The 23,057-nt window shown below is 50.6% G+C and overlaps 1 protein-coding gene across 4 annotated transcripts in view; it reads left to right on the top strand.

Annotated features, from left to right (window-relative positions):
• LOC143841984 (protein hinderin-like) overlaps positions 1-23,057 on the top strand; it is a 224,760-nt gene that overhangs the window by 128,924 nt on the left and 72,779 nt on the right. The gene's annotated exons all lie outside the window — the stretch shown is intronic.

The raw sequence follows: 23,057 nt of genomic DNA, 5'->3' as shown, positions 1-23,057 counted from the left end.
GTTGGACTAGATCAGGGGTAGTCAACCTGTGGTCCTCCAGATGTTCATGGACTACAATTCCCATGAGCCCCTGCCAGCGTTTGCTTGCAGGGGCTCATGGGAATTGTAGTCCATGAACATCTGGAGGACCACAGGTTGACTACCTCTGGACTAGATGATGGTTGGTCTCACTGAGCAGATCATCTCTTACATTCTTATGACAGCTGTGCCTGTGCCCTATTGTTGGCTCTCCATAGGAACTGGTCAGCCACTGTGTGAGACAGGATGATGGTCTAAATTAGCCTTTTAACACTTTTTTACCCTTGAGAAACCCCTGAAATGTTCTTCAGGCTTCGAGGAACCCCAGAAATAGTGTGATCATGCAGAATATGGTGGGAAGCAGAGCTGTGGACACGCCCACCCAAGGCCCCTCCCCTTCCCACCCCTCCAGGCCCATCATTGGCCATTGGGCGGGGCGGGGCGGGGTGGGGGGCGAGTCGACATGACCATATATGGTCATATCACTCAAAATGAAGGAAGGAACCCGGACAGGAACGGGGGCCCCTCGAACACGTCTGGCCCCACCTTATTAAGATGCCGGCAGGGGAGACAAGCGTTGTGCCCTGTGGATTTCTGCTCTCCCCGGGGAACGTTGTAATGCAGTGAATCTTAAAACATTTTTAAACAATGCCTTGATTAAAATTTCATTGCAGTGAAAATGAACAGTGTTCTTAGAGGTTAGAAATAGTCTTCATTATTCTTTTAAAAGTTCATCTCATGAGGAGCAGCGTAGTTAATAATCACCCTGATTTTTTGTGGGGGGTGGAAATATATATATATACACACACACACACATACACACACATATATATATAATGTACACTGTTCAGCTAGGAATTTAACAAGGACTTTTTTAATGAAATGATGGCAGAAATCGTGATTTTATTGCCTCCCTTTGCAGAATATCTCCTGTGAGACAGAAAGAGAGAGAGAGAGACCAATATTAATGACTTTTTATAGGGAGCTGAGCAATAAGTTATGGGGAGCTTATAAAGACGGCAAGTTTAGGCCGCAGTTTGGATAGTTAAACAGCCTTCCGGAGAATTGCCGCTTAATAGACACATCGAGGGAATTAAAGGTATTTGGATGTTAATTTGTACACACATTCAGCTCTAGGACTGCAAAGAGAGATCTTTTTCCGGAGCTGCCGTTGTTTGCCGGCCTGCAGAGAGGGAGGCGGGGATTCATTTGCCGGAGTGTCCTGTCAACCAGCAGCTTAAGAGGGCCAGGAGAGCCGTCCTGGGAGTCCCGTTCGTTCCCTGCCCTCCCGTCTTGTGCTTTTTAATAAGACTTGAAGAGTGCGCCATGTGATCTTTGCATGGTTTTGCTCTCATTAAAATTTAAAGAAACGGTTATTTTGAGAAAGGAGAGTTATGGCTAAGGGCGGGGGGGAACCGAGCACCCGACAATATTTACGAAAGTCGCAGCCATTGGGCACATTGCGTTGACTTAGATCCCACCAGCCGTTTCCACTTGGCAAGTATATCTCCGCACATCTCCCCGCAACCATTGTTTTAGGGGAGCGAACGCCAGATAGCTCCGGTGTGGCAAACGGCATTTCTGTTTTGGAGCCCTCCGCGTCTTCCCGTTCCCTGTGTTTTTCTAAAATGCAGATGTTCATCAAACTTTTAAAACCGGGGAGGGGGGCGGGGGAGAGGCCCGGCTCCGAAACCCTGCTTGAGAGTGCTAGGTGGCAATAAACCTAATTCCGGCTTTTATCTTTTCTCGGCTCCACCTCGGAGCTTTTAAATCTAACATTTCCGAAGGAAGGATTTCTTTTGTGTTCGCCGTCTCTGCGAACACCTGTGAACTGTTGAGGGTTTAATTGGCCCGCAGCTGGGGCTGATGGTTAGCCGACTAGGGGCGAGGGGTAGGGGGAGGCTCCCAGCTGATTGGCTGCCTTCATGTTGCGCAATCATTATCTCTTTATTCTTCCATTCAGATTTTAAAAACAAACCCAAAGCTGCAGGTTATGATGAAGGCCTTTAAATAGGAACTTAGAAGCATCTCCGTGTTAAAAGTGGTTAGGAGCCCCCTGAATGTTGACAAGCTCTCGAGACCCCCTTGGTTGCTTTGATGCAGGGCCGGCGGAAAGTGCTGTCAGGGCTCAACCAGCTTAAGGTGGCCCCAGAGGGCTTTTCGGGGTGAGTCTTTCAGAGTTGGTTTGCCCTCACCCTCTTCTGCATAGCAGCTGTGGTCTCCCATCCAAGTCCTAACCAGAGCTGGCTGGGCTTAGCTTCCAAGATCTGACACGGTCGCCGGGTTAAGAGCGAAAGTAAGAATTCCAGCAACCCTGTTGGGCAGCCTTTTCTCAACCTTTTGACCACGGTGGGACCGCTGAAGGATTTTTTAGACTTTGAGGTGCCAGGAAGTGATGCTAGCTGGCCACACCTCCCTGTCACGCCCCTTCCCAGAAGGGAGAGGAGCCTCGTCTGGCGGCAGCTGCCCCCCCCCACGCCCCTTACCACAAAGCTTTACAAATCTGGCAAGTATTCTTCCTGATGCTGTCTTTTGCCTTTTACGTTGTGCTTGATGCCCTGGAGCATGGCTGGGACTCTTTGGATTCAAAGAGGGCGAACTTGACGGGGATAAAGGATTGCAGAATGTGTTTGGGGTCTGGCACATGTGGTTTCCCTCCAGTCCTTTGCCTCTTCTTCCTGCATGTGACCTCTGCATGCACAGCGGAGTGGGAGTTAGATGATGTTTGAGCACCCACATCCTGATCTCCAAATGACCCAAAGTCTTAATTACTACAATTCCCCTGCATGACTTCCACACTGAATGTGGATTCTATTTTTCTCTTTTTCACCTGTGCATGTCCATTATCATTCCAGTCCCCCTTGTGCGTCCTACCTCATGGGAACTTTCCTTCCTTCCTTGCTTCCTTGCTTCCTTCCTTCCTGACACTACTCCTTCCTTCCTCCCTCCCTCCCTAACTCTGCAACGAATGCAATATGAGTTCAGAAACTACATCATTAGCATCAACCATAATAATGACCTCAACAACTTTGCCACAACATTGGGTGTTTGATTGACCAATGTTTCACTGAAACGTTAACTTTTTGATCCTGACCCCGCAGAGTAATCTGATGGGGATTGCCCACGATAACACTAGAATGCGTATCAGACTGGGAGGGGGCTCTGAGAGACCAGTAGAGGTTGCCCCGGACCTCAACCGAATGCTCGGTGGATTCCTCATCCTCTTTTTCATCTTTGTCGTTTTCTTCTTCTTCTTCTTCCTTGTCCTCATTCTCTTCTTCTTCTTCTTCTTTCTTCAGCCCAGTCATCTTTCATTACGGGGGCTGCGTAAAGATGCACGCTTTGTTTTTTCCAGCCAGGGAATTGTTCCCATAAGTGATTCTTGCATCGAGATGCCAATGAAAATGTAATTGTGAGATGTGTTAACACATGCTGGTTGCTTTCCTACCAACTGTGGGCTGTCTGGAGTCAGACGGGGAGGAGCGCGTGCCTGGTTTGCAGAGAAGCCAACTGTCTTTTCGGCATGCGCTTTTCTCTCATTGTGTTTTATTGTTACCTGGGAAAGAGTCCTGTTCTCTGAAGCTTACTGATATAAAGTGTGTGTGTGTGTGTCTATCTCTGAGCTTTGTGCTCCAACTATAAGTTATGCGCGCTATGCAGCCCCAATTAATAACAATGTTCCTGGGTCATGTACCACATACCATGCCATCCCATCTCTGCCATCTATTGCCAATATTGGCAGGCTTGCCAACCTCCAGGCTACCTCGTAGGGTGGGACCTGTGGTATTATACTCTGCTGAGCACAGTTGCAAGCTCTGGGCAAGGAATTTCCTGGAGATAGGGAGAGTGGGGCTTCTGGAGGGGAAGGATCTCAGCCAGCATAACGCCAAAGACCAGGGGTAGCCAAATTGTAGCTCTCCAGAAGCCTGTGGACTACAATTCCCATGAACGGCTGCCATTCAGGAGCTCATGGGAATTGTAGTCCGGGGACCCTTGGAAAGTCACAGTTTGGCCACCCCTGCCATAGACTCTACTCTCCAAAACAACCATCTTCTCCAAGGGATCTGATCTCTGGTGGCTGGACATCAGTTGTGATTCCAGGAGATCTGCTGGTCCCGTCTCGGACCTTCCGCATATCCCACAGATGTATAATACCACAGGTCCCACCCTTCACTGGTAGTCTTCAAGCAAAGGTTGGATACACACTTTTCTTGGATGCTTTAGGATGCTCAGGGCTGATCCTGCGTAGAGCAGGGGGTTGGACTAGATGGCCTGATTGGCCCCTTCCAACTCTATGATTCTATGATTCTCTCTGATGCAAATGGGAGGAGAGGAGATCTTGTCTGATTCTCCTCCTCAGAGCCACGTGACATCATATCTGTGCGGGCCCAATGACCCACAGCATTATCTCTTCAAGAAGGCATCCCAAGGATATGACACATCCTTTATTATTCTCCAACTCTTCCATTTGTTGTTTCAATTCGGCTAATTGAAAACAGATCTCTCTCTCTCTCTCTCTCTCTCTCAACCCAGCTTCTTTGGGGACAGAAGCTCACAGTGCCGTGGTCAGGGGAAGGTTTTTGGAGACGGCTGGAGGATAACATTGTTGGTAGCAATTGAGACCGATGCTTTCCCTTGGTGTTCAGGAGGTCTTATCTAGCAGACCCTCCGGCAGCCGAATCACAGAGCATTTTACAATAGGTTTATTTACCCCACTCCCCGTATAGTACATGGATGGGAGACCACCAAGGGAATCCAGGGTCATTGTACAGAGGTGGGCAACAGCTAACCACCTCTCACTGTTTCTCAATAGTAAAACTGGCAAGAAAGCTGATCCAGGGTCTCGGGCTGAGGTTTTTCACATCCTCTCCTGCCAGATCTTTTACATGGAGATGCCGGGGATTGAACCTGGGACCTTCTGGATATGCCAACCAGGTGCTCGGTTCTCTTGCCCTCAGTCACACCTTCCTGCTGGGCAAAGCAGCCAATGAACCTGCTCCACTTTCTCACCAGCCTTGTTCCAGCAAGTTTCTGGTCCTCTTTGCCAGTGGTCCCCAACCTTTTTATCACCGGGGACCCCTCAAGATTACTCCTCCACTCTCAACCACTGCCCTAACGCTCTCTGATCGCTATGGCAATGTTTAAACCTCCCTTCAAAATAAGATACAGACACGCCACAACAAGGAACATAAGGAACGTTTTATTTTCATGGAAATTTTAACTCATGACAATTAGAAATCAATGGGAACCCTGAGCTTGTTTCTCTGCAACGAGATAGTCCCATCTGGGAGTGATGGGAGACAATGACACCCAAAGTGTGTTGTAAAGGGCCAGGGGAGGATGAAGTAAAGGGCCGGGGGGGGGGAGGGGAGAAGGCGTCCTTTGCGGCCCACCTCCAAGTAGTCGATGGACCACATGTGGTCTGCAGCCCACAGGTTGGGGATCGCTACTCTTTGCTTCCGGATTCCAACATAGTCTAAATTGAATGACTAATGTGAGGGTTTTTTTCGTTTACTCTTTAGACTGAGACAAGTAATAAACAACTTGAGTAACCCTCCTAATGAAACGTCAAAGAAAACAAAAAATCCAGTGGGGCACTGAAGACTAACAACAGTTGTTTGTTTGAGAATTTGTGAGTACCATGATGTCACTTCCTGGAATAACCCAGAAGTGGCATCGGGTAGCTCTAGGAATTGCCAGAAACAGCGGCTTTACCAGAGATTACCCAGAGTCCCTACAGTCATGGTGTATGCAGAGTGGCATGCTCCCCGATTTCCCTACCCTCCCTGCCGTAGCCAGCCAACCCTAGCTGTGACTCACAAAAACTCATATTGGAATAACGGGTGTTAGATTTCAATGTGACACTGGATTCTCACCACAGGCCGACAGAGCCGTCTGTTTGGAAAGAACGTCGCAAAGTTCTGCTTTGTACAAGACCTTTCTGTGATGTTTTTTGTGGGCTGCCAACACCGCACATTATTATAGCCTAATACACCAGTTTGATGTCGTGGTTAGGAGTGCGGATTTTTAATCTAGCATGCCAGGTTCGATTCTGCGCTCCCTCACATGCAGCTAGCTGGGTGACCTTGGGCTCGCCACGGTACTGATAAAACTGTTCTGACCGAGCATTGATATCAGGGCTCTCTCAGCCTCACCCACCCCACAGGGTGTCTGTTGTGGGGAGAGGAAAGGGAAGGCGACTGTAAACCACTTTGAGCCTCCTTCGGGTAGATAAAAGCGGCATATAAGAACCAAGGACGCACAGTAATGGGTTTAAACCACAAGTACAACAATATAGGCTAGATATCAGGAAAAAAATTTTCACAGTCAGAGTAGTTCAGCAGTGGAATAGGCTTTCTAAGGAGGTGGTGAGCTCCCCCTCACTGGCAGTCTTCAAGCAAAGGCTGGATACACACTTTTCTTGGATGCTTTAGGATGCTTTGGGCTGATCCTGCGTTGAGCAGGGGGTTGGACTAGATGGCCTTCATGGCCCCTTCCCACTCTAGGATTCTAGGAGTCTAGTTCAGCAGTGGAATAGGCTGCCTAAGGAGGTGGTGAGCTCCCCCTCACTGGCCATCTTCAAGCAAAGGTTGGATGCACACTTTTCTTGGGTGCTTTAGGATGCTTTGGGCTAATCCTGCGTAGAGCAGGGGGATGGACTAGATGGCCTCTATGGCCCCTTCCAACTCTGGGATTCTGTGGGTTACCCAGCGGGCTCCCCCAGCAGGCTTTCAACAACAGCAGCTGCAGATCTCAGAGCAGTGGGGCATTCCCACAATAAAACAAGAAAAGTCAAGTAAATAAAACACCAGAGTCAAGTGCAACTTGACCCCTGTTTACCCAGACCCGGAGCCATCTCTCTATTATTCGGCCCAGCCTTGGCGCACGCCAACGGCGCATACCGAGCGCTTAATAGGTTGCATGGATTTGCGTGCGGTTCTGCAAACGTGCCGCTCCGCCTCAAATTGCTCTGTTATCCTGCTGACGGCAATTCTTTGTCTGTACTGGGAGGAGAATGCAGGGAGCGATACTGATCTGGCAGGGCACATGCATTTCCATATGCAACGCGGGGCTCTTGGCCCCGCGCATCAGCGTTCCTGATGAACTGAAATAAATACATACTGTCTTTGCATGTTGGGACAAAGGACTGGAAGATGAGTGGAGGCTTGCTTTAATGGATAACTCCGGACTGTGGAGGAGGGAGGGAGGGAAGGAGGGAGGGAGGCATTATCTTCCAGTAGCGTCCAATTCCCCGTGGGAAGGGCTGCGGTTATCCCCTCAGCAGCCTCTGTTTACGAATGCAGCAGAGCTTTGGAGGCATGGCAAACGGGAGCTCATTTGGAGGAGGCGGGTGGAGATCGCCGCCGTGGAAGCCGGTCATAACTTACAAAATGAGAAAATACAGAGGAGGCACCCTCATTGACTCCGCGTGCGTCGCGACATGAGGTGCGTGTGCGGAAATAGGAAGTGAGTGCTGTATTTTCAGGAATTTCAGGAGTCCAACATCCAAGGGGTAATAGAGTTGACCTCTCATTTCAGAAAGCACAAGCAAACACCTGAGAGCTCTTTGCTTCCAAACTTTACTCAAATCTCTGCTTAGCAGTCGGTTTTCGCAAGAGGGAGGAGGGGTTTGGAATCGGCAGCGGGGGGGGGGGGGAGTGGAGCGACAGAGCAGACTTCTCTTTCCTCACCCATGTGTCTCCAAGCCTAAGGCATGAGTCTCCAGCATGGCACCCATGGGCAACTTTGCTGGTGCCCACCAAAAGGCTTTAGAACATGGAAGGGGCCAGATGAGGCATTTTGTCCGGCCAAGTCTTTTGATTGACCTCTGAAGATTTTGATTGGCTGTGCAGATTTTAAAAGACGTTGCCTCGGCAGTGACTGGTATCACGGCACGAGGATCCTCACTGCATGACAGAGGGTGCGCTGTGGTAGACATCTTGGGACTGGCTCCGCCTTCAGCAGCAGCCATTTTGTGGCAGCGCCTGCTGCACTGTGTCGGAATTCCAAAGGGGCCTGCAGGCTCACAGAGGCTGGGGATGCCTGTCCCGGGGGAGAGGAGTGGCCTCCCAATTGCCTTAAAAATGCCAAAACTTCAAAACGCGGGATAAAACTGTTCAGTTGCACTAGTAGTAGGGATGGTTAAAGCTCATTCAGTGACCGACTCTTGGGGGTCCTGGGGCTCAGCTGTCTACACGTCTTATGATCTTGTACCACTTATAATGCTCTGGCCAGTGTCCATTTTGATCGTTTCTAGCCACCATGTTCTTTGTCGGCCTGGTTCCCCCCCACTCCCAAAATGGCTAATGAAGGGCCTGGAGGGGGTAGGAAGGGTGGATGTATACACAATCATGCTTCCCAATTATATTCTGTACGATCAGACCAGTTCTGGGATTTCTTTATCTATCTGTCTCTCTGCCTCTGTTTGTCTGGCCAGCCGGCCGGCCACCCCCCCCCCCCCCACAAATGTATATAATAATAATTATTATTTTCTTAAACTTACCGTTTGGGACGGTAATTTAGGTAGCAAATTGATAGAACATTATCAACAGTGTTTTCAATTACAATTCATATGAGCCCCCCTCCCATTTCTTGTTTATCTAGACTTTGTCTACAATAAACTTGAGATCATCATCCGTATTAATATCTTTCAGTTATTCCTCAGGCAGTCTTCTTTTTTTATGGGGAGTTTTGATGGGCTTTCTCCTCGCCTTGGGATTTCTTTAAGTCTGAAGGTTACAGACTCTGAAAACAATGCCCAGCACAGCCCCAAGGTGTGGGTCAGCTTTCCTCCACTTTTTTTTAGCCTTGATAAACCCCTGAAACATTCTTCATGATTCACAAAACCCCAGAAGTGGCGTGATCTTGCAGAATACGGTCGGGGAGCATAGCGGTGGACATGCCCACCTGGGGCCCCTCCCCTTCCCACCCCCTCCAGGCCCGTCATTGGCCATTTTGGGAGGGCTGGGTGGATTGACATGGCCATATATGGTCATATCACCCGATAAATGTTCGACAAATATAAAAATATATGTGCCCTTAATAAACTCCCACCTCTTTGGGAAGCCCTTCCAGGGTCATCAAGAAACCTCCCAGGCTTCATGTAACCCTGGGCCAGAAGCTTGCAAAGATGCTTTTCCATGCTTCCTAGAGGCGCACGAGGGATGGCCCATCTCGCCGAAGTTGCATTTGACTTTTATGCAAAGGATCCCTCGGTGCTTTGAATTTCAACAGCAATTTTAATTCATATCTGGCCAGAACCTGACATTTAATTCACCAGCCGGGCTGCATTTTTAATGATCAATTTAGAAATGCCTTTTCTGATGTAAAGCCGCGGATAATTGGCATCGGTGGGTTCTTTGCCAGGGTTGTTGATCACCCACTGCTCCGGCCCACTTTGATGAAAGAGCAAGGCCGCTCGGCACCTCGGAAAGGCAGGCAGCGAAACGGGAAATGGGGCAGGTGATAAAGGGTACGGCAGGACTGTTCTGGAAGGGTCTCTTCTGCCACTCTGGCTCCCTCTGACACCTTGGGCTTGTCGTGGGGGCCCATAGCATGGTCAAATAAAAACGGTAGAATCATAGAATCATAGAGTTGGAAGGGACCTCCTGGGTCATCTAGTCCAACCCCCTGCACTGTGCAGGACACTCAAATCCCAATCATAGAATAATAGAATCATAGAATCATAGAACCATAGAGTTAGAAGGGGCCATACAGGCCATCTAGTCCAACCCCCTGCTCAATGCAGGATCATAGAATCATAGAGTTGGAAGGGGCCATACAGGCCATCTAGTCCAACCCCCTGCTCAACGCAGGATCATAGAATCATAGAGTTGGAAGGGGCCACACAGGCCATCTAGTCCAACCCCCTGCTCAACGCAGGATCATACAACGCAGTGATACCCAATTGAGGTTGGGCGGGAACCATCTGGAGCAGGAGCCCCCTTGGCTTTTGGACCTGTGGTCACCTTTGGAATCCCAAGCGGAGGCTTGGAGAAGAGAGAGAATTTAAAAGTAGATTGGGTGAGAGGAGCGAAAAAGAATAATGTCAACACTATGGGTAGCTCCAGCTGAAAGGGGCGCTCTCTGAATCCACACAGCCAATCCGAAGAGGCCCACCCAGCCCCACCCTCTGTCGAAAAAGAGTTGGTGGCTCCAGGGAAGGTGCTGGTGAGCGCCATGGGGCCGGCCCACGAGCACGACATGGCAGACCCCTGATCTGGAGAATCCTGCCCATGGCCGGTGTTAAGCATAGGATTTTGTACAGAGAAACCTTGTTAGGGGAGGAAACAGTCATATCTAAGGTGTCCCTGAACGATCGCATTTCTGATAAAGCAGAATTGAAGAAGAAGTATTGGTTCTTATATGCTGCTTTTCTCAAGCCGAAGGAGTCTCAAAGCAGCTTCCAATCGCCTTCCTTTCCTCTCCCCACAACAGACCCCCTGTGCTGTGGGTGAGGCTGAGAGAGCCCTGAGATTGCTGAAGAAGAAGAGTTGGTTCTTAGATGCCACTTTTCTCTACCTGAAGGAATCTCAAACTGGCTTACTATCGCCTTCCCTTTCCTCTCCCCACAACAGACACCCTGTGAGGGAGGTGAGGCTGAGAGAGCCCTGATATTTACTGAAGAAGAAGAAAGTTCTTATATGCTGCTTTTCTCTACCTGAAGGAGTCTCAAAGTGGCTTCCAATTGCCTTCCCTTTCTTCTCCCCACAACAGACACCCTGTGAGGTGGGTGAGGCTGAGAGAGCCCTGAGATTACTGAAGAAGAAGAAGAGTTGGTTCTCATATGCCGCTTTTCTCTACCTGAAGGAGTCTCAAAGCAGCTTCCAATCTCCTTCCCTTTCCTCTCCCCACAACAGACACCCTGTGAGGGAGGGGAGGCTGAGAGAGCCCTGAGATTACTGAAGAAGAAGAAGAGTTGGTTCTCATATGCCGCTTTTCTCTACCTGAAGGAGTCTCAAAGCAGCTTCCAATCTCCTTCCCTTTCCTCTCCCCACAACAGACACCCTGTGAGGTGGATGAGGCTGAAAGAGCCCTGAGATTACTGAAGAAGAAGAAGAGTTGGTTCTCATATGCCGCTTTTCTCTACCTGAAGGAGTCTCAAAGCAGCTTCCAATCTCCTTCCCTTTCCTCTCCCCACAACAGACACCCTGTGAGGGAAGCGAGGCTGAGAGAGCCCTGAGATTACTGAAGAAGAAGAAGAGTTGGTTCTTAGACGCCGCTTTTCTCTACCCGAAGGAGTCTCCAAGTGGCTTCCCGTCACCTTCCCTTCCGTTTCCCTGCAACAGACACCCTGTGAGGGAGGGCAGGCTGAGAGAGCCCTGATATGACTAGCCAGTACCTTTCCACCTGTAATTTAAAGCCATTATTGCCAGTCCTCTCCTCTGCTGCCCACAGGAACCTTTCCCTGTTCTCCTCTAAGTGGCGGCCTTTCAAAGACCAAGAGAGCCATCCTGTCCCCTCTCCCCTTCCTCTGCCCCAGACTGAACCTTCCAAGGTCCCTCAGCCTTTCCTCGCAGGGCTTGGTCCCCCCATCGGTCCCTCCGTCCTCCGTTCCCTGCCATCCCCATCCTCGTAGTAGTGAGGCCTCCAACCTGCACGTTCATTTGGGAGAAGCCAGTGCTCTCTTCAAAACCGCGAGCCTGCCATTCCCCCCCCCCCACCCCGTTCCTATTCTCCACTTATCCAGGGTGGCATTTACGTGAAAACAATTTCTCCCCTCCCAAAGAGCTCCTCTCCTCCTGCCGCTTCTTCTCCCACGTGGCCGCAGTCCTCCAGTTTGTGACATCTCTGTCGGTGGCTCGCAACATGATTATAACGTCAGTGCAGGATTATGACTTCAGGTGAGAAAGCAGCAGCAGGAGCTGCCAAACCAGGGAAAGGAGACGGGTCTTCTTTGCAGGGAGGTGTTCTTTTAAATCCAGTATATCCGAGGTAGTCAACCTGTGGCCCTCCAGATGTCCGTGGACTACAATTCCCATGAGCCCCTGCCAGCAAATGCTGGCAGGGGCTCATGGGAATTGTAGTCCATGGACATCTGGAGGACCACAGGTTGACTACCACTGCAGTATATGAATGTCCATGGACATAGATGTCCATGGACTACAATTCTCATGAGCCCCTGCCAGCAAATACTGGACTAGGTTGTATCTTTCTCCCCCCCCCCCCCCCCCCCGACTCTAGGCGTTTCTAGAAGGGGGTGGCTGGGATCTTGGGAGCGGCTCCCGGCCTCTTCTGCCATGGCGTCGCCCAATCGTGGAATGACCTGGCACCCCGATATATTTTGACATCGGCTTGCTCGAGTTTACCGATGTCCGTGGCGGTGGCGAGGAATTCTCCCGGGGGAGCGTCACTCAAGGTTTGCCCTTTTCCAAGAACGCTTCACGTTGCGCCCACCCTTCTTATAAATTTGCAAGTTCACGTTACTCCAGAAATGCCAAAGCGGCAGGAAACTATTAATCTTCCTGAACATCTAGAGCCAAAGCTGATTGAAAAGACTGGATGTCTTTGCTGGGTCCGAGACGCTCCAGCCCGGCCGCAGCCCAAGGGGTGAGTGTCCTGCCGTCACCGGCGCTTCTTCATGGGAAGGAAATGGGCCCAAGACGTGAAGGAAGGGAGCCACTGCGTTCGGGTGCGCAGCGTGCTGAAACGAGCAGGATCCCTATGAGACTCATGGGTTGGGAATCCCCTCCACTCCCCGCAGTGCCAAGCCTGGCGTGGCTCCGGGCCCCTTTATCCTCCGTCGAGCTCAGCCATGGTGGAGACTGAAGGCTGCTGGGGGCCTGGAACAGCTTCTGGCCTCTTGTGCCGTGACAGCTGGGCTCCCACTTTCTACCTGGTTTGGGTGATTTCAGGTTTTCCTGCAAATGTGGGAGGGGAGTCTTCCAAGTTTTCAGCAAAATCTGTTTAGCCTCTGGGTGAATTTAGGTCTCTGCCGATGGGGGCCACATGTTGTGATGAGATGTCTAGAGAACGGTTTCGCACTAGAGACCTCCTGCTCTTCATTTTAAGGATGCTGCGGCTTATTTTGAGGACATCCTTTTCAAGCCAAGCCCTGAACCTTCGGGGAGGGCAGTATATAAATATGAATGGATGGATGGATGGATGGATGGATGGATGGATGGATGGATGGATGGATGGATAGTAGATGGATGGATGGATGGATGGATGGATGGATGGATGGATGGATGGATGAATGAATCTTTGCTCATTGATAGGTCCTTTTGTGCATATGAAATTTAAAAAGAAATCAAAAGTTCTGACGGGCTTTAGATATTTCTGAATTATTTTATATCCCAGCTTTCTCCCCGTGAGGGACCCAGAGTGGCTTGCGTCATTTTCGTCTCTTCTGTTTTATCCGCACAACAACCCTCTGAGGTAGGCTGAGCTAAGAGCGTGTGACTGGCCCTCAAGGCCACCTAGCAAGCTTCCATAGCAGAGTGCAGATTTGAACCTGGTTCTCCCAGATCCTAATCCGGTGCTTGAGCATGCAGGGACCATCCCGTAAATCAGGGGTAGTCAACCTGTGGTCCTTCAGATGTCCACGGACTACAATTCCCATGAGCCCCTGCCAGCGTTTGCTGGCAGGGGCTCATGGGATTTGTAGTCCATGGACATCTGGAGGACCACAGGTTGACTACCCCTGCCATAAATGATTTCATTCCCCCCCATTCTTTGTGAGAAATATGGAACCTGACCTGAAGCCCATTGTTAAGATTGATTGAGTTGGGTCATCGTGCTGGTCTGGAGCAGCAGAACAATTTGAGTCCAGGGGCACCTTTAAGAGCCACACAGGTTTATTCAAGGTAGACGCTTTCGTGCAGAGGCACACTTCCTGTTTCTGTTTTGCAAGCACTTTGTGACTGGGAGTACCCCCCCCCCCACCCTAGGCTGGGTGTCTGCTTCTGTCCCCAGTGGAGATCCACCTCCCAGGCGGAGAAAGAGAGAGAGAGCACCGAACAGTAAGAGACCTGCCTTCCTTAATCTCTACTACAACAAACTGTATTGGGGCCTGACAGCAAACCAGTTGGGGAAGAACGGTGCTGACCTGAGATACACTAGTATCGTCGGTGGCCTGACGTAAAGAAAAAAGAACACAACTGCTGTTTGGCAGTAAAATTTGGGGAACCAGACAGAGAGCATTGGGGCGGGGGAGAAGTGCAAGGAGAAATCTCGCTCTCTCCCTGTCCCATCTGGGCCTCTCTGTCTTTTGAACCTGCTACAAAGAGAGGGACATCCTGGGGGGGATGGAGGGACCCTGAGCCAGCCCTTCCAGCTGTAAGGCCTAGCTTCTTCAGTGACGCACAGATATCTCACTCTTCAGCTCGGTGACTGCGCTGTCCTTTGTCTCCGGTCTTCCTTGGGCCCAGCCAAGAGCGTTGTCCATTTGCTGCATCACATCAGAAAGGTGCGCACACACATGCTCTCCCGAGAACGGTTGTGTCTGCCTGTGATCACGAGGCAAGCTGCCTCTCGTGCACCGTCCTGCTATCCCGGCGTCTCCGCTTTCCCTTTGTCTCCGCCTTGTCGCTTGGTATGATTGTCACTTGAGGGGCATACCGGAGGTCAATCCGGAGGAGCCGCAGGGGCGCTGCTAGCTAGCCTCCGGAATGCCCCCCTCCAAAGGGAGGATCAGAAGGGCAGCCAGGTGAAAGCGGAGGTTTGCTCTTTTGTTTTTCTTGTGCGTCACCACCTGGAGACCTGAATCATTAGCAGAATCGGAGTGTTCTTCTGCAAGGATGTTGCCCTTCTCCCCGTTGGCGGCCCAGAGGCCACGTTTCCCCTGAAGCCAGATAATTATTTATTATTTATTTATCGAACTTTTATACCGCCGCTCCCGGCAATTCCCTAGCATTTGGGGATGCCTCCGTTGTGGAAACAGTTGGCCCTCCTGGCCGGTCTCTTTAGAGCAGTCCGTCTTGCCTGTGTTGTCGTTTGTTTGTTTTTTTAAAAGGGCCTTTTAGCCATTTTCTGGCACCGCTTCTGAGCGGGCGATTCTTTCCCACACATCTCAGATCTCCAGCCAAAAGGGCCTGCAGGGGCTCCTAACATTTGCGCAGCTTGTGCTACCTTTTGGAGAGAAAGCCATCTGCCTCGAGAGCACAGTCTGGAGACGGACCCTGATCAAGGCCGCCTTCCTGCCTTTTTAAAGCGGTGATGAAAACGGAATTCTTGGGCTTGTCCTCTTCATGTCCCACAACCCTGACCCAGACAGCTTGAGTAAGAAGAGCTGCTTTTTATACCCCACTTTTCTCTACCTGGAGGAGTCTCAAAGCAGCTTACAGTCACCTTCCCTTTCCTCTCCCCACAACAGACACCCTGTGAGGGAGGGGAGGCTGAGAGAGCCCTGAGATTACTGAAGAAGAAGAAGAGTTGGTTCTTATATGCCGCTTTTCTCTCCCCAAAGGAGTCTCAAAGTGGCTTACAATCGCTTTCCTCTCCCCACAACAGGCTCCCTGTGAGGGAGGTGAGGCTGAGAGAGCCCTGATATTACTGAAGAAGAAGAAGAGTTGGTTCTTATATGCTGCTTTTCTCTACTCGAAGGAGTCTCAAAGCAGCTTAGAGTCACCTTCCCTTTCCTCTCCAATCTCATCTGTAAACCGCTCCATGGGAGCGGTAGTAATAAAACACTAAGGGCAATGTGGGAGGAGAAAGGGGTGGGGCAAGTCCAGGATAAAAACTCGCAGGGGCCAATCAGGAGCCGCGAATCCTCCCGCGCCCAGCCGCCTGCCCGCTAGCGCCCGCTGTATTCGGGCTACAGCGGGCCTTAAACCTAGTTGATCTATAATAGGAGTGGCCAAACTTTGGCTCTCCAGATGCCTACGGACTACAATTCCCCACTGGCAGCGGCTCATGGGAATTGTAGTCTGGGGACCTCTGGAAAGCCACAGTGTAGCCACCTCTGGTCTATAAGGTACCACCAGACTCAAATCTAGCCGCATTTAAGATGCTCTCTGTGATTCCTAGAATCATAGAATTGGAAGGGGCCATACAGGCCATCTAGTCCAACCCCCTGCTCAACACAGGATCAGCCCTAAGCATCCTAAAGCATCCAAGAAAAGTGTGTATCCAATCTGTGCTTGAAGACTTCCTACCTCTGGCTTACTTCATGTGAAACCTTTCTATGTGGTTTATCCTAGATGCACCCCCCCCCCATTTTTTCTAAACATTCCTTTTTGCTATGAACTAATTTTTAAAAAATGGGAGGGGGGGCACCCTTGCAAGTGATTACTTTTAATATGCTTTAAATTCAGCCGTTGTAAGAGATGATTCGAAATCCCTAAGGCGGGCCAAAGTAACACACATTGAAACCTTGCCTGCGGGTTTGTGGATGTGCGATATTTTATTCTTATTCCGGACATGGAGCGCAGCCCCGGCGGCTGACGGGTGAGAAGGGTCTTCGGGGGGGTTGGGTGGGGGGTGGAATAGAACCCCCCCGGGGTCCATTAGCCTTAACTTGTTTACGGCGTTGATATCTATATGTTAAATGACAAGAGAGTTCGCGTTATTGAATGATTTAAAATTCAGCTCTAATTGGTGCCACGTGACCTGGAAAAGGGGAGCCTGCCGCGCGGGCCCCGATAAATAATTCATAGGACGATATCATTCATTTGCCGGGTATGTCTCGTTAAATGCAGAAGTTTGTAAGTAATAACGGATGATGTAACACCTGTAAGTATTTAGTTCATGCGCTGCAAGGTAATCTGCCTTGATGATCTCGGCGCGAGAAGGAAAAAAGAGGGGGGTGGGAAGGAAAGAAAAGGAGCCTGCCAGAGCGTGCGAGTTAATTGCACTTGGGAGAACGCGCTCCATTTATCCGGGACGGGGCTTTGGCAGAGATTACCATGCAGCTGTTGCTGCACGCATTCCCGATCAGCCCCCGACGTAGCGAGGCAGGCCGCCCGCCCGCCCGCCCTCCTTCCCCGGGAGCTCCAAATGCGCCGGGAGATGGCAGCAACCTGATCTGCTCGCAAATGGTCTCGTTTCTGAAATATTTATTTAGGTCTTGTGCCGCTGAGCCCGCGGTCAAATAAAATGCGGGGGCGGGCGGTGGAAGTAGAAATTAATACAAATCCACCATCTCCGCTACCCTGAAGCCAGAGAGCTTTCTGTTTTGCTTCGTTATGTTGATAATATCGGCAATGCGCTGAATGCAAATTTCTTGACCGTGCGCCAGGAGGTGGATGTTTCCTGTTGTGGGGAAAAGGGTCTGTCCCACACTCAAGTTGGCAGAATGTTGGCATTCTGGCCTGCCATTGCTGTGCCACCTGTGGCACACCTGTGTTGCATCTCTTTAGCCTTGGGGAGTGCTAAACCTATTGCATCTCTCCTAAATGAAGATGCTGTGTTTCAGGTAGTGGTCAGTTCCAAACAGGGGAGGCTGGCTTTACCTTATGCCTGTCTGGAGAGAAAAGCAGTGGGCAGAAATACAATGTAAGAACATCAGAAGAGCCCTGCTGGACCAGAGCAGTGGTCCATCTAGCCCAGCCTCCTGTCTCATACAGTGGCCAGCCAGTTGCAATGAAGGGCCAAGAACAGGGCAGAGAGGCCGAGGCCTTCCCTTGATAAGCTCTGCTGGATTAGAGTAGTAGTTGGTGTAGCCTGTCACATACAACAGTCACTCAGTTCCTCTGGAGGGCCAACAACGGGGCCTAGAGGCCAAGGACTTCATAAAAACATCAGAATAGCCCAGCTGGTTCAGACTTCTGCTCCATCTAGTCCAGTATCCTCTCTCACACAGTGGTCTAAGCAGTTCTTCTGGAGGGCCAACAACAAGGCCTAGAGGCTGAGGCCTTCATAAGACCCTCAGAAGAGCCCTGTTGGATCAGACCACTGAGAGTTCATCCAGTCCAGCCTCCCATCTCAACCAGAGGCCAGCAAGTTCCTCTCAGTGGAGGACCAACAACAGGGCAGAGAGGCCAAGGCCTTCCTAACAACCTCAGAAGATCCCTGCTGGATCAGACCAGGGGTCCACCTAGTCCAGCCTCCTGTCCCACACAGTGGCCAACCACTTCCTCTGGAGGGCCAACAATGGGGCCTAAAGGCCAAGGACTTCATAAGAAGAGCAGAAGAACCCTGTTGGATCAGACTTACGCTCCATCTAGTCCAGTGTCCTCTCTCACACAGTGGCCAACCAGTTCCTCTGGAGAGCCACCAACAGGGCATACAGGCTGAGGCATTCAGAAGAACATTAAGAATAACCTGGATCAGACTAATGCTCATCTTATTCCAGCATCCTGTCCCACAAACTGACCAACTGGCTCATCTGGAGGTGCAACAACAAGGCACTGAAGTTGAGACCTTCCCCTGTTGTTGCCTCCTGGCTCTGGGATTCAAATATGACGGCTTCCTTTAGTCACCATGGCTAGTACCCATTGATGGACCTCTTCTTCATGAATCTGTCTGATCCCCTTTGAAAGCTGTCTACATCTGTGATAGGCTCGCCGTGTCCCATCCTGCCCAGCAGGGAAGGGTGGTAGCGTTGCCAGCTCCACGTTGGGAATGGAGCCTCAGGAGGGTGTGGGGTACATAGAGCCCCCCTCCTCCACATTATCCAGGGGAACTGAACTCTCTAGTCTGGAGAGCAGCTGCCATTCCAAGGGATCCCCAGTTCCCACCTGGAGGCTGGCATCCCTAGTATGTGACCATCAGTACCTCCTCTGGGCTGCTGGGCTCTTTGATGAGGATCACTGGTCTGAGTAGTACGTAGGACCAACCATTTTCAGACTTTTTGCCATGGGGGCGGGGAACCATGTGAGAATCCACATCAAGCAAGCACTCTTCCCTTGCTAGGTTGCTGGCTCTAGGGGGCCATTGAGCATGCCGCCTGCTGAGGTCAACCAACAATTGAAAACATGCTTGTGAGTTGGGTACAGTAGGCTAGAAAGCCCACTGGGCAATCAGGGAGCCATGCAAACCTTCGATTATGCAACATCAGTGCAATGCCACATCTCTTGTGAGACGTACTTTGAGTTGCTTTGGTGCACAATTTGGAGCTAGCTTTTTGCCATTTTAGAAATCGGGGTAGGGCACTTCAGGTCTCTGTTAAATAATATTCGTCCACAAGGTAGTGGAAGTAACGACTGAAGGTATTTTACTGTTTGATCACACCTATTCATTCATTCATTCATTCATTCATTCATTCATTCATTCATTCATTCATTCATTCATTCATTCATTCATTCATTCATTCATTCGATTTATGTACCACCCCCCATACTGTGATGTGTTGGGTTTGTGTACATAGAACCAACAGGGAGCAGAAAAGTACATTGTACAAAAGTACATTGGAACTGCAAATGACATAACAGTTATAACAGTAGTAACGATTGGTTACAAACAACAGTTAAGGAACAAACCATTTCTGTTAGGGACACTGTTGGATGTCAGGAGTTGCCTGGGAAGGAACTAGGTTGTAGGCAGGTCCTCGTTGCTGGCTTTCACCTAAAACCACGGCGGAAGAGCTCCCTTTTGCAGGACTTATAGAATTGTTCGTTCCAGGAGAGCCTTGATTTCACTAGGGAGTTGGTTTCACCAAGTTGGGGCCACGGACGACAAAGCTCCGGCTCTCGTCGATGCCTGGCAAAGTGCTTTGGGGCCAGGGATCAGCAGATCGCTGGAATGTTTATTTTCAAATTGGAAGCATCAAAAGGCGGCATGGAAATCAGCTCAGCGAACCAAGAAAGCAGGAACCTCCGGTCCATGGAGCACGACCCCATCATCCACCACATTCTAGTGCTTTAGGATGCTTAGGGCTAATCCTGCGTTGAGCTGGGGGTTGGACTAGATGGCCTGTATGGCCCCTTCCAGCTCTATGATTCTATGATTCTATTGGGCCGTCTCTTTGGAAGTCACATCCTTTTGTTCCCCTCGACGGCGCTGCACGGGAAGAGAACAATGGAAACTTGGTCGCCATTCCCTCCCCCATTGTGTGTGGGTTTGGGGGGGCGAGGGGGGGTTGGCGTACTTGAGTTACGGCCATCATCACTGTCATACATCATTCATGAGCCGCCGTGGCACTTTATCTCCCGCTAAGAAAATAGGCAACTAACCTTTTTTACATCCTTATCAACCTTATTTATCTCGGAGTATTAATATAGACAATCGCAGTCCCATCTTAGGTGCTTTGTAATGATTCATCTTAGACTTCTTCTTCTTCTCCTTCTTTTGGAGGAAGCAGAGATTTGAGTAAAAGATTGGGCTATAAAAGGAATGAGCCCAAGCGTCGGATATCTTTTACTTGCAGTTTTAATTTTGCACATTTCTTATAGTGAAGAATTGACTCTGGTGGAAGAGCCAAGGGACGAGAGGGTGTAATGGCAACAGCCGAGAGTTAAAACTGGACCCCTTGCTGTAGGGCAGGGGTAGTCAAACTGCGGCCCTCCAGATGTCCATGGACTACAATTCCCAGAAGCCCCTGCCAGCATTCGCTGGAGGGCCGCAGTTTGACTACCCCTGCTGTAGGGCAATGAAGCTGTATCTCGAGGAGGGACAGGTGGGCCAGGTTTGTGGCTGCTCCACCAACATTTGGAAATTAGCAGTAGCTTCTTCCAGATATGAAATATGGGATTCTAGTGGGGGGTTGTGTCCAATTCCACGTTATGCTGCAGCTGCATGTAAAGTTAGCTTGACGGCCTCATCTCAAACATACTTTTCACAACCAGCCCTTGAGCATGTGCTTCTTCACAGCCGAAAGCGGCAGGGGGAAGTTGATAGCTGTGTGACTGTTCCTTCCCCATGGCAACCTCCTGTGTCCGGTTCCGGAGAAAAGAGACCAGCCACTGCAAGGCTATCCCTCGTATCCCCGTACCGGAGAGGGAGTGGGCTAACAACTCATGGTCAACCACATCAGGCACTGCCAACAGATCGAATAGCATGACCGTTCCTCACGCCTGGCTGACACAGTCCACCCCCCGGGATCATCGGGGCTGGGAGAGCCCTGAGGGGATAGCCACCCCTTCTCCCTATTTTTGGCCTGATAGATGATGGAGAACCCAGGTGGGTGGGTAGATGGATGGATGGACGGACGGACAGACGGACAGGTGGGTGGGTGGACAGATGACTGATAGATGCTAGATAGCTGTTGTTGGTTGGATGGATGGATGGATGGATGGATGGATGGATGGATGGATGGATGGATGGATGGATGGATGGATGGGTGGGTGGGTGGGTGGGTGGGTGGATGGATGGATGGATGGTAAAGCCCTATCAAATATGCAATTTCTCCCCTATCATTGGTCAGAAGTGTTCTGACTGGATTTTTCTACGAGAACATCTGGGCTCAGTTTCATGAACGGAACTTCTCTGCCTCAAAATATAATCAGAAGTTGCCGCTGCCTTCGCCTTGCTCACCCAATGTGGGGCTCCTCCGAGAACGGAAACAGAGTCACCAAAGCGAAGGCACACAGTGTAGAAAGCGTACTTCCGTGAAAATGCTGGGATGAGCTAGAGAAAGAATTTGTTGAGGCATGATTAACCCGAGGGCAGAAGTAGGCCACGGTGCGCACTGTACTCTCTGAACACCTGTCAAACACGAGATCCGCAAACTGTTCGTTTGGTTCAACTCCAGCATGCGCCTCCCCCGTCCTGGAATCTTTCGGATTAAGCGGGGAAATGCAAATTGCAGTGTCTTTCAGTGTCTTTGGAGTTTTTTTTATCAGAGTCTCATCTCCAGCCCAACTTAATTGGGAAAAAAAATATCACTTTTACGGCGGGATTTAAGCACGTTTTGTAGTTGAATGGCAGCTTTTGATGCCGGAGCGCATTTGACAGGAAGTGGTCTAGTTCTTTATCAGTGTTTCTGTAAGGATATTTCAAAAACTCTCATCAAATTTCCAACAGTAAGTAATATCCCATTCAGCGCAAGGTGAAATGTTTTACATCAAATCCCCCGCTGCGTAATGGCCAATCAGACGGTATTTATAGTGGCTGAATGGATTTCTTGGCTTCGTATTCAAAATTAAACATTTTCAGACATTAACATTTAATGCTTCCCCCCCCCCCTTTTCTGCCACACTTCAAGTTGATTTTATGTAACCCTAGAAACTCGCAGCTCCTTGATAGGCTGGAGTGCCTTGTTTATGCCCTCGATCCCGCAGGCTGTGGTTTTATATTTATCGTACCTGTGCAGGCAGAATTAAATTGCAGATCTGATAGCGCGTTCCTCCCTTCCATTCAAAAGCCATTTTTCCGGTGAGTTGCGGGAGGTGTTGATCGGCACACGGCTCCGAGCTGAACGGTTCCCGCAGAAGTTGTTTTGTTCTTTGAGCCAGGGATGAAAACTAGAAAAGGAACAGCTGGGCTTGAGTCCACTGAACATGTCAAACTGACAAGATTTTCGGAGTATGAACTTTCGTCAGAACATCAGAAGAGACCTGCTGGATCAGGCCAGGGAGGGTCCTTCTAGTCGAGCATCCTGACTCACCCAGGGGGCAGCCAGTTCCTCTGCAGGGCCAGCCACAGGGCAGAGAGGCCGAGGCCTTCCGCTGATAAGGATCTCAGAAGAGCCCTGCTGGGTCAGGCCAAGGAGGGTCCCTCCAGTCCAGCCTTCCAACTCAAATAGGGACCAGCCAGTTCCTCTGCAGGGCCAGCCACAGGGCAGAGAGGCCGAGGCCTTCCCCTGAGAAGTCCCTCAGAAGAGCCCTGCTGGGTCAGGCCAGGAAGGGCCCATCCAGTCCAGCCTCCCGTCTCACCCAGGGGCCAGCCAGTTCCTCTGCAGGGCCAGCCACAGGGCAGAGAGGCCGAGGCCTTCCCCTGAGAAGACCCTCAGAAGAGCCCTGCTGAGTCAGGCCAGGGAGGGTCCCTTCAGTCCAGCCTCCCGTCTCACCCAGGGGCCAGCCAGTTCCTCTGCAGGGCCAGCCACAGGGCAGAGAGGCTGAGGCCTTCCCCTGAGAAGACCCTCAGAAGAGCCCTGCTGAGTCAGGCCAGGGAGGGTCCCTCCAGTCCAGCCTCCTGTCTCACCCAGGGGCCAGCCCGTTCCTCTGCAGGGACAGCCACAGGGCAGAGAGGCCGAGGCCTTCCCCTGAGAAGACCCTCAGAAG

This window comes from Paroedura picta, chromosome 7 (assembly GCF_049243985.1).
Source record: "Paroedura picta isolate Pp20150507F chromosome 7, Ppicta_v3.0, whole genome shotgun sequence".
NCBI lineage: Eukaryota > Metazoa > Chordata > Lepidosauria > Squamata > Gekkonidae > Paroedura > Paroedura picta.
This window is presented reverse-complemented; position numbering and strand designations above follow the sequence as displayed.